The 11,041-nt window shown below is 43.4% G+C and overlaps 1 long non-coding RNA gene across 1 annotated transcript; it reads left to right on the top strand.

Moving 5' to 3' along the window:
• The first annotated feature begins 5,004 nt into the window (after nucleotides 1-5,004).
• Nucleotides 5,005-10,839, top strand: LOC121664680. The gene is made up of 2 exons (XR_006016094.1): nucleotides 5,005-6,518; nucleotides 7,757-10,839. It is a non-coding gene; the product is annotated as an uncharacterized LOC121664680 (long non-coding RNA).
• Nucleotides 10,840-11,041: the final 202 nt, after the last annotated feature.

Raw genomic sequence — 11,041 nt, 5'->3', positions numbered from 1 at the left:
GTGTCCCTGAGACCATCAGGGGGGTGGAATGAGGTGTTCTCTAAGGTGCCTTCCAACCCAAACCATCCTGTGATTCTATGATTATACACATATATATTGGATCTTTTTTGTGACCAGTGCTGCTCTACAGCTGGTTAAAGAGTGCCTGGCCTGAAAGCTACTCCAAAAGCCCAACTGCAATATTATTTCTCCAAGCTGCACCCTAACCTAATATTCTGCCCCCTAAAAAGATTAGAAAACCTCCTCTGTTTTAAACTGTTCTCCCCCAGTGCCCCCTTTCCAAAAGAACCTCCCTGCATTATTGTGCTCTCTGGCTGGGTGATCTCATTAACAGATGATGTCCTTAGGAAATGGTTTAGGTAGTATACTTGTGTGAAATTCTTATGCAAAACTCTGTAGGGCTGGCTGACCTGGTTCACCAGGCTGCTTCTGCTCCTGCACTGAAGGCAGAACGGAAAGGCTGTGTGTTTCCTTGCTGCTCCAGCAAAGTGTATTTTATTGCTCTGTGTTATCTACTTATTGTGCATGTATAAAGCTCTTTGGGTGACTAAGTTGTTTGCATAACACATTATATTTCTGGCAGTAACTCTCCCCCGCAGGGGGGATGTGTGTGAACGCCTGCTCGTGGCTACCGGCGGGCTATGGCACACGGGGCACATTTGAGACACAGGAGGACAACCACCGTGCTGGCCAGGTGAAAATTTCTGCTGCATTGCTCTCTCCTGGCAGTTGTAGACTGCGAGAGGGATCCTGTGAGCTCAGGGGTGCATGGTGCCAAAGGCTGAGGGAGCACAGCCCCCGGTATCCAAGGGCTTTTGCAAACAGTGCTCAAAGCAGCATAAATTCCTCATCAAATGAAGCAAAATCCCAACTCCTCCCTGAACCATAGTCGCTGCTGGATCAGGACTCTTGTTAGGTTTGTAGCTTTTGGATTAGCGAGACCCTTTATTAACTGGGACCAAAAACCTTCTCTGAATGGCTAAATCCTGAATTACTGAGCCTTATTCTCCTGGTCTCCAGGAAAGGTCACTGGTGTAGGCCTCCTTGCATCTTCAGTGTAAAAATATGTCACTGTGGGTGGTCACTCTCTCAGCTACCGTGCACCAGCTTTGTGGAAGTCATGGCCTATTGACACTGAGGACATCTCTACCTTCCCTTTGTAGGAATCTGAATTTAAGCCATGAGGTATTTGTGTAGCCAGTTAAGGGTTTAACCAGTTACTTGCCCTGTAGAATGAATAAAATCCGAAATTACAAGTTTGCAGGGAGTAATTTGACTACTTTAACTTGAGAAAGAACTGTCAAGGTTAGGATGTCTATGCTGTACTACATTGCTGAATTTGTTAATAAGCACACATAACTTAATAGATCTAAACCCCAAACACTTTGATCATGATAATAGTGTTTCCTGATATACACAGCGTGATGATGGCTTGGGACTAAATTAAAACATTTCCAGTTGTTTCCAACTTAGTTAAATCAAAGTGTTTAATCCCACAGATATTTTGTAATTAATTTTGTAAGACAGCTAAACTTCCAGCAGTTTGTTTTGTGTTAGTGGACACAACACAATTCTTTTATACTTCGGCTAGGAAAGTAGATAAGCATCAACAAGCAGACATGAACAGTCATGAATTTAACATGGTAAAAACAGTTAAGTTTCAGGTCACACTCTGCCCTATAAAATTTGTATCTTCACTGAATTGTGCAGGTAGCAGGTCTCTTTTTATTTATCCCATTATGAAACCATGTGTCACCACGTTTATTGATAAAAGCAAAATTTGGATTTTAAAAATGGCCACGTCTGCATTTTTCTGGCTTTGTTGACTGTTGGCAGGAGAAGACAATTCAGGGTGTGTGGAATAAAAGCCAACTTGGGGTGAACACCAGTGATTTAGATCAGCATTCTTCCCGCAGCTGTGTATCCCAGCCACGTACTCCATGCTGCTGCTTTAATGCACAGGGCACACAGGATTCTGTTCTGAATAACTTTATCCAGGAATCTCTGGCTGGAGCTAATGTGGCACACTGAAAGGAGCATAAATAAGGTAAAGGAGTAGTCTTCATGACCTTGTTTAGACAGTGTCAGAAGAGCCACAACATTTCACCGACGAGCTACTCCAACTCTATCACCAGGACCTGAAGCGCTTTCATTTTCTTGGGAAGAGTTGGTTGCATCCAGTTTTATGCCCAGGGGCTGTGCTGTGCAGCACAACCTGCTCTCCCTGGTGCAGTATATACCTCTTTTGGAACTTAAACAGGTGAAGAACCACTGAAGGTGCTCACAGAGTCCCAGGAGACTGGCGGGGAGTCGGCAGGTCACAAAGGGATTAAAAGCTGCAGCAGGACAGCCCGCTGCCCACATTCCTACAGACACACACGCTGACACAGAGCTGGGAACAGCCTCTGACACAGCACACATATGCAAATCACTGGAGACACTGCTTAACTTCAGAGTTCAGGGAGAGGGTTGGTGTTGGGAACTCGGGGCTGCAGTGGCACGTTACTGGTCACATTAGTCACCCGTCTTGATTGAGGCAAAGGTCTGCAGGGATCGTGGGTGGATCAAGGGGAGGTGATGTGCAAACTGGAGGAGTTGCCACTTGTGCTTGCTGTGGTATCTGTTGCCTGTTCCTTCCAAATATGAGTTTCTTTACTGTTTTCCTCTTTGTCCTCTTCAGATGCACTTCTTCCTTCTTCATCTTGCTTCTTTTTTCCCTTTGAGGCACAATGTTCCTTCCCCCTCCTACCCTCCCTCTTTGTTAGTTGCCTTTCCTATTATTCTGCAAATAGATGCAAACACCGAGGGACTTCGAGCGGATTCAAACTGGTACCTCTGTCTAGCCACAGAACCAAGCTGAGTTTTGTGTATTCTCTTCCACTTTGTTCTGGTTTATTGTACCTCTTCCTTCTGCACTGCTTTAAATTGTTCTCTGAGGAATTCCAAGTCTTTATTTAATGATTTAGCAGAGCTTCTCTCTGAACTCACCGTAAATTTCACTGAGCATCTGTGAGTTTGAATTTTGTCTTGCTCTGAATTCTTTCACTTGCAGTGCATGGTTTTATAGCACTCTTAGATTCATTTAATCTTGTGTAACACATGAATGATCCCTCTCATTCTAAAGGCCACATGCTTGATTTGGTAATTACTATGGGTCTGTCTCTGACTAGTTTGGTTTTGTCTCTGTTTCTTGTCTGTTAATTATTTCATGAGATCTTGCTGTATCTTATCTCTCATCTCCAGTTCATACTGTTGTTTATTGTTCTAATTTTTAATCCTGAAGTTTGAATTCTGTAGAAGTAGTTTTGTCTTAATTTTTTTTTCTTTTAATGTCAAGACCATGTTTAGTTTATCAGGTTTGATCACTAAGAGGCCATCAGACACATTAGCCTTTCACACCAAGTCTGTGCTCTTCCAAGACCATCTCTCAGCTCTGGTAGCCTGGTGATTTTTTGTAAGTCAAAATGTCAAGGCAATGACCAGGTAGGTCTTAGACAAGCTTGTGAGAAAGCATAAACTTTACTGGCTTTAATTGTTCAAAAATCCTCTCTTCAAGCTCTCTCTCCTCTACAAAAATATAAAAAAAATCCCCCTCCTCCTCCCCCCAGCCTGTGGTTGCCTTCTGAATCATTTGACCTGGTTTTGTGGGTGCATGTGTGGAAATAAGTCAGGACGTTCCCTCTACAGCCATTTAGCAGGCCTACAGGCCTAAAAGACAGGGCCATCTCCAAGTGTCCTGAATTCCCTTCCGTGTCCCAGCCCCTGGCAAGAGAGAAAGCTAAACATTTCTGAAAAGTAGAGCTTGCTTTGGGATGTGCATGCAGCTGGAATTGTGGACTGCTTGCAAAGGGTTCTTCCTTCCCCTTCTTTTCCTTCCTTCCTTTTCCTTCCTTCCTTTTCCTTCCTTCCTTTTCCTTCCTTCCTTTTCCTTCCTTCCTTTTCCTTCCTTCCTTCCTTCCGAATTCCTTCCTTCCGAATTCCTTCCTTCCTTCCGAATTCCTTCCTTCCGAATTCCTTCCTTCCTTCCTTCCCTTTTCTTTCTCTTTCTTTCTTCCCTTCTTTCTCTCTTTCACTTTCTCTTTTTCTCTCTCTTGCTCCCTTTTTCTTTCACTCTTTCTCTTCCTCTCCTCTTCCTCTCTTTTTCTCTTTCTTTCTCTTTCTGTCTTTCTCTCTTTCTCTCCTCCTCTCTCTCCCCCTACTCCTTCCTTTTCAAATGAAACCCAAGACTCAAAAGTGCCCTTGTTATGTCAGAAGCCAGAGCTTTCAGAAGACCCCTACATATGGCCAGACAGACAATAAATTTGTTGAGTTGACAGCAGTGTAATGGTGGAAACACAGATGAGATTTTGTGCCTTAACACAGCCCTTGGAGCTAACCAAGGTTATTGGGATGGTGTAATGTTCCTGAGGAACTCCTTCTGATCCCTGCCCCACCTCTCAGGAGATGCTTCGCGGAATTCTGGGTTATTCTGCTTTGTGCCTCTGCTGTGTGCGTCAAGATATGTGATATTCAGGGCAGTGAAATAGACTATCATTTCTAAGAAACTAAATGTCTGCTGTGGCAGAATGCGTTTTGAAGTCCCGAGCATGTAATTTTGTCTCGAGCAAAGTGATCTCTGAAATATACAAGGGTAGCATGATCTACATGACAACTAGGACTAAGAGACCTTATTTCTGAATTGGAAAAGCTTTTCATCCAGAGGCTGTGAGAGAGGATGAAGTTTGCAGTATGATGATTCAGGTGCGAGTGAAAAACTGGACCATCTCTAACAAAGGTCTTAATTTGAGATATGTTAAATCAACAAAATTAAGATTAGGAGAACATACAAATAATAGAAAATTTTGCCTGTCAAAACTTTTGAACAAACTGGCAGCCTTTCATTTTGCTGAGAATACTTCATGTAGTTTTCTGATATTTAGTGAAATGATTTGAATTTTAAAAATATTTCTTGATTCAAAACAAAATGTAGCTGCAGAGAAAATAGTTAACTTCTGTTGGTTTTTTCCCTCCTTTCTTCCCCCTCCTTGACTGAGGAGATAAACAAGGAAACCAAATTATATTTGTTTTAATTCCTTCTGATTTGAAAGGAAGTGAATATTGTTTCCAATTGATGAGAAATACTTTTTAGCATGAATCACTTAATTGAAAAAAATCAGTACATTAAAATATTCATATATTAGCATATTTTCAGATGCAGATTTTCCCACTGAACATCTTTCAACAGTCCTGCTCGGATTACAACTTTTCCAATGCCTTCATAATTTTGGGAAGTCTTGGGTGGACAGCTGCTCACACTGACCAATTCCAGAGTCAAAAATTCTGCAGTCAAGTCCGAGATGTCCAAGACTGTAACCTCCCATGACCTACCTGAAAAAAGATCTCATGCTGAGGGTTTGGCTGCTTGCTGGGTTGGGGTATAATTGATGAAGCACGAAACTGAATAACATGTAGAGGCAAAAACTCTTGACAAGGCAGCATTCAGGGCTATTAAGAGTGGTAATTATGTGAAATAAATTATCTGAGGCAACAGACAGGCACATAAGCAGAGAGGCAGAGGAAAAGAGGCCCTTCTGAGAAAAAGCCCTGATACCCACCTCCCACAATTTTACCTCACTTCAGGTCAAGTGTGACACTTCCCTGCAGCAGCACCTCATGTCCTCAGAGAAAACAAGTCCTCAGCTTCTCAAGGTCACCGGTATTGTTTTGTGTTTTGCACAGGGAGCTCGAATGGGAGTGTGGGGGGGGGTGTGTTTGACTTGTGATGATCTCCTTAAGTAGTATCTCAGGGCTGCAGTGTGTTCTGTGGTCTACATCAGAATTTGGAAAGTCCTTCAAGGACTTTCCTGGTCATCTGGGAAGACTGTCAAGATGCAGTTTTCAAGGCTCTTGTCAGACCCAAGTTATGGCTGGTCTGAGTGTTTTTGCCTGTCTGCCCGAAGCAGTGCACTACCAAAATAGGTTTTATGTATCTCTTAGGTATTTGTCTCCAGAAATAGTTACCAAGGAAGTCTGAAATATCTCTTGCCATGGCTTTAGACCACGGTGGGAGTTCCTAGGGTAGGCAGGAAAGAAAATTTTTAGGGGGTTGGAATTCATCTTCTTCTTTTAATGTTTGCTTCAGTACCTTTGTTCACTTTTGAATGTGACTAAATTCTCAGAAGAAGGACAAAATCCCTACTTTCTCTGTGCTCCTCACTGCTTGTGGAAACTCCCCTAAGAGCATTTTCCCAAAGAAACAGTCTGGCAGCCTGTGAGAAGAGCACAAGCCCTGCTTCCCCCTCCTGCACTCTTACCTCACTTCAGGTCACGTGAGACATTTCCCTCCAGCAGCACATCATGTTCTAGGAGAAAACAAGTCCTCAGATTCTCAAGGTCACTGGTATTGTTTTGTGTCTTTGCACAGGGAGCTGGTTCCTGCAATCAGACTTCCTTGATGTCCTTCTCTCATGGAGGGAATCAAAGAACTCCATTCGTGAAAGGCTGACAAGCCCTGGCATACTTGGAGAGACCAAACAAAGGTTAGTGTGGGTGGATATCATGAGTCATTTCTATGACTAAGACTCTGGTATAAACTACCCCTTCCTGGTAATTTAAATTTATTAAGGTCATGGGCCATCTAATGAATCAGTGTGTCTAAATGAATCCAAGTGTGATGCTCATGATGTTAAACACACCAAAAAAAAAAAGAAAAAAAATCAGGTGAAGGTAAAGATTTAGTTCTCTGTGATCTAATTCAGCGTGAGGCCTTTATTCCTGCATGTGCTATCAAAATGTGGTTAGCTGGTAGTGCTGACGTGGTGCTTCTGTTTCCTGCTATTTCCTGTTATTGATGCTGGACTTGGACAGTCAGCACTTACTAGAAGCCACTAAAATGCCTTCTATGGTCTTTGAAAGGACTTTTCTGGCCAGAGTCAGAACGGAGGAGATCCCTCCATTTTTGTGGTTCAGGAGAGCATGGACTTTCTAACCCCAAACTGCTCGAGCTATTTCTGTTCTTATTAGCAGAATTTTAATTAACAGCAGGGAATTTAGAAAGAGTCTTGACTCCGAATGCCATGAGTTAGTTGTGGGCAATGAAAGTGGTATCTGCATGCACAAGAAAGCTTCACACATGAAATACCAGCAAATATCAACCACTGCTGCAGAGGACACAGCTTTCATCAAGGAGACTGCAGATCCTGGATCCTTAGTAGTAGACAACTGTGGTCCTTAAGAGTTGATGACATCAGTTGGTAACTGATGGAGCAAGGACAGGGGACACAAATTATGTCCTGCCAGACCCTTTTCTGTGTTGTTGCCAAAGTCACAGCTCATTCCTGACCTCTGCCAGCCCTCCTAAAATGACAGCTGTGGGTTCACTCCCACCCTGTGTGGTTGCATCCAGGCTTTCAAGCACATTTTCCCCTTGGTTGCCTGCCTCACTCTCCCTTGCTGACAACCAGAAGATGATGCAACGTGTTCTTTGCTCATGTGTGGCCACCAAATGAAGTCAACAGGTCATTTATGGAGGTGGCTGCCTCTGAGTGGCAGCAGAGCCTACAGAAGCAGCCCATAACCTTCCAGTTATCAAGCAGGAGTGGTGGGGCTGGCCTTTGGGGAGTCACCTGAGAGCCCTTAAGCAGAAGATGAAAAACATCTTGTTCTGAGTGTCTGGCATCCAGGAGAGGAAATGAACTTGGGTTTATGACATGGGTAGCAAAACAACAGGAGGTCAGATTACGGAAATGCCTTTTAAGTGATGTTTGTTCTCTTGCAGTTTTCAAAGCAGCTGATGGATATTTCAGTAGGAAGGACTCAGTCAACAGACTTGGCAGAGGACCCCATCGTTTCTCACCTACCTCTCACCAATAGTGAGGAATAAGTGTTGGGTGTCAGGCTGTAGACTTCACTTTTAAAAAGCAGGAAGTCTTGACTGCTCTCCAGGATCCAGCTGCAGGCTCCAGACCTGTTGATATTTTCAGATACATGGGAACTATGAATTCTTTGTGGAAAAGAGCTCCATGTAAGGGACTTGAAATAAAAATCCCCCATGTAAACAGTAATGTGCTACCTAACAACCCTGTCTCTTGTGATCATGACAACGTTTTCTTTCTTTGCCTGTGTGAGGAACATATGGGTTCACATTTATGCAGGTATGCTTTGATTAATGCCTTTATTGTTAGTCCATAGAATGCAGCCTTCGTTTAAATTTCCATTTCGTTTGGTACAATTTTGCTCGTTGTGTACATTATTGGGCAGAATATCCTTGTTGGTTCATTTACAATGGTAAGTGCTCTTCTCTCCAGGGTCACCACCAATGCTTTTACATTCTGATGGGTTCAGTCTTGCTGCTGGCACAGATCACTGTGACTTCATGTCCAAAAATGTATGCCCTGTTAGGCACACTGAAAAGATGTTTCATTACTGCTGTGGAATAGAGCACACTCAGCTTATCTCTTATTGAAACAAAAAGGTGGGTCTGAAGTGAGTTTCTCCCCCCTTTTTCCTATCAGCAGCTCTCTCTTTCTGTGTGTGAATGTGTGTGTGTGTGAGCATATACACTCATATCAGCTTCTTAGGAACTGTACACTGCTTTCAGTGTGTAAAACTACTGCTTTCCACAGAGATTTGCAGCTTACAGATGAGAAACTGAGGCACAAAAAAGCTGGCAACTAGATTTTTTCCATTTTGAGGCATAAATTCTGGATGGGAACTGGGATGAGGTATCTGAATGAGATACTCAGAGAGCTGTTGAAAAGGAGTTTTTATAGGATCTCTTGAACCAGGCACATCAAACAGTGAAGGAGCAGGGGTTGGATCAAGCAGTCCTGTTTGGTGGTACCCCATTGTTGAGGTGATGTGTACTATATTTGTATCCACCAGACTGCAAGACAGGGCAGGGCTAATTCCACCTGGGGATCCATCCTGAAATGGCTTTTCCACAGTTTCTGGTTCTTAACATTTTCTTATAACATCCTGAAAACTCTTCTTAGACTTCAGGTGCTCAAAATATTCAGGCTTCTAAATTAGCTGCTTATTGTTGCCTATCCCGACATGGGGACATCCCATTGAGCAGGGCTGGATGTCCATTAGCCACCCAAATGCTCACCAGAGCTTGCAGGCTGAGGCTGGGTGCTGGCTGGATGTCACACATGGTGACTTAAAACGGTGCTTGCCCAGGGAATTTGGCTCTTTGATCCGCGTTTGATAATTGGATCATTCCTAAACTTGAAACTTGTTCCTGGGGGAGAAACACACGTGCAGAGTGAAAGGACAGGATTTGTGCCACCCTTTTCCATCCAGAAATCTAACCTGTATTTGTGGAAGAAATTGTGTTGACCTTAGCCAAGTGAGGAAACACAAACCTAGGAAAGATGCCCCAAAGTAACCAGTTGTGCTTTCACCCTGATGACATGGTGTGGGGCAGTCCAAATCACATCCTCAGCAGTGAGTGAACGTCTCCTTGGTGGCAGGCTGGCTTCACAGATAAGACAGTGCAGTGATAGGACTGCCAGGTATTATTTTAAAGGAACCTCAGTTAATGAGCACCTATTACAACAACTCTGACAGAACTTAGGCTTCAGGCTGGCTGCAGAGCAAACTGAAAGCAGCTAGAAGAGAAACAAAAATACTGTGGGGTAACATCAATATGTTGACCACAGGGTCCCTCCAGTGCAAAATATTCTGGGACACTAATAAAAATAAATTAATCCTTCCAGCCAACTTAAATATCCCCTGACATAAAGAATTTAGATTCACTATTTTTAAACACTGAAGAAGAAAAAAAATTATCACTTGTGCAATGTTGTTACAAGATTTCTCCCATAGCCCTTAACTCAGGCATATTTCATAGTGTGTATTAATACACAAGCAATCACACAGAGCAGTTTTTATTTAATAAGAAAACAGGAATATAAAATTATAATATGTACAGAATAAGACAGGACTGAACTTTTTCTGGGCCACTGGATGTTAAAACCTTCCATCTCCATGGGGGTTTGCCAGAATTCCTCCATGCTTCAGCAGCAGACAATGAACTAGATTGTGACTCCATGGAGCTGAATTCCTCCAAGCAAATAGCTGGGATGGATAACATGCCATGCCCCAGCTTCTGGTGCAGTACTTGCTAACTCAGAATTTTCTAGCCTGTAGAGAAGGCCTCCATGACAGGGAAGGATGGGATGGCTGGAAGGGCAAGGCTAGGGAACAGCTCATCTGTAGTTTTGGGGATCTCACTGGTCAGCACCTCTGCAGAAGGTCAGCAGTATCTCCTGCTGTCCTGGTGAAATGGGGCAAAAATCTGAGATGAGACTGTCATAGCTGAGGCTGCCTCTGCAAAGAATGGGAGATCTTCTCAGCATCTGGTGAAAGCCATGCTTGCCTGCTGAAGGCATTTTCAAGAGATAAACGGAGCAAACTGACCAGCTGGACACATCATAAAATCTGTTGGCTGTCATGTGAATACGACTTGTGCTGAGGAAACAGACTCGAGGAGAAAGAAGGAACTGAGGCACTGAAAAACTGACCTCAGACCACTGGCAAGGTGGCCACATGTAGAGCACTGGCCGTGTACAAGGCCACCTGTCTTCTTCCTGCTGTGCCACAAAGTGCATCGATGTTAGAAGTCATGTGTGATTTTATTTGGTGAGGACCCAGAACTTGTCAGCAAAACTGAGGACCGATCACAGGCCTGTGTTCAACATCTTCCTGAGAAAACTGCTCAAAATATATGACTACATTTTCTTTTGTGAGGTCTTTTTCAGCATAGCCACAGTGTTTTACAATAATTCTCAGGGAGTGAAAAGCTTACTTGCTTTCAAGAAATCCTTCAGAATAGCAATAAAAGTGATGAAAATTCTCCTTATGGCTGGTGTCTGACTCTGTACTAATTTGAAAAAAGTCTGCTTGTCCAAAGATTAGTCAGACACCCAATCAGACTCCGACATCCATGTCAGGGACAGCTGCTGCTTTGTGTTTCAGCTATGCGAGTCATCCCATGGAGAAGTGGCACAGATGTTGCCTGTGCTGCTGGTACCTGGTAGAGACACACTTTGGGAAGGTT

Source organism: Corvus kubaryi, unplaced genomic scaffold (genome assembly GCF_017639235.1).
Source record: "Corvus kubaryi isolate FWS band 111438036 unplaced genomic scaffold, C.kubaryi_AGA036_p1.0 37302, whole genome shotgun sequence".
NCBI lineage: Eukaryota > Metazoa > Chordata > Aves > Passeriformes > Corvidae > Corvus > Corvus kubaryi.
The sequence above is the reverse complement of the archived record's forward strand: the minus strand, read 5'-3'. Positions and strand labels throughout refer to the sequence as shown.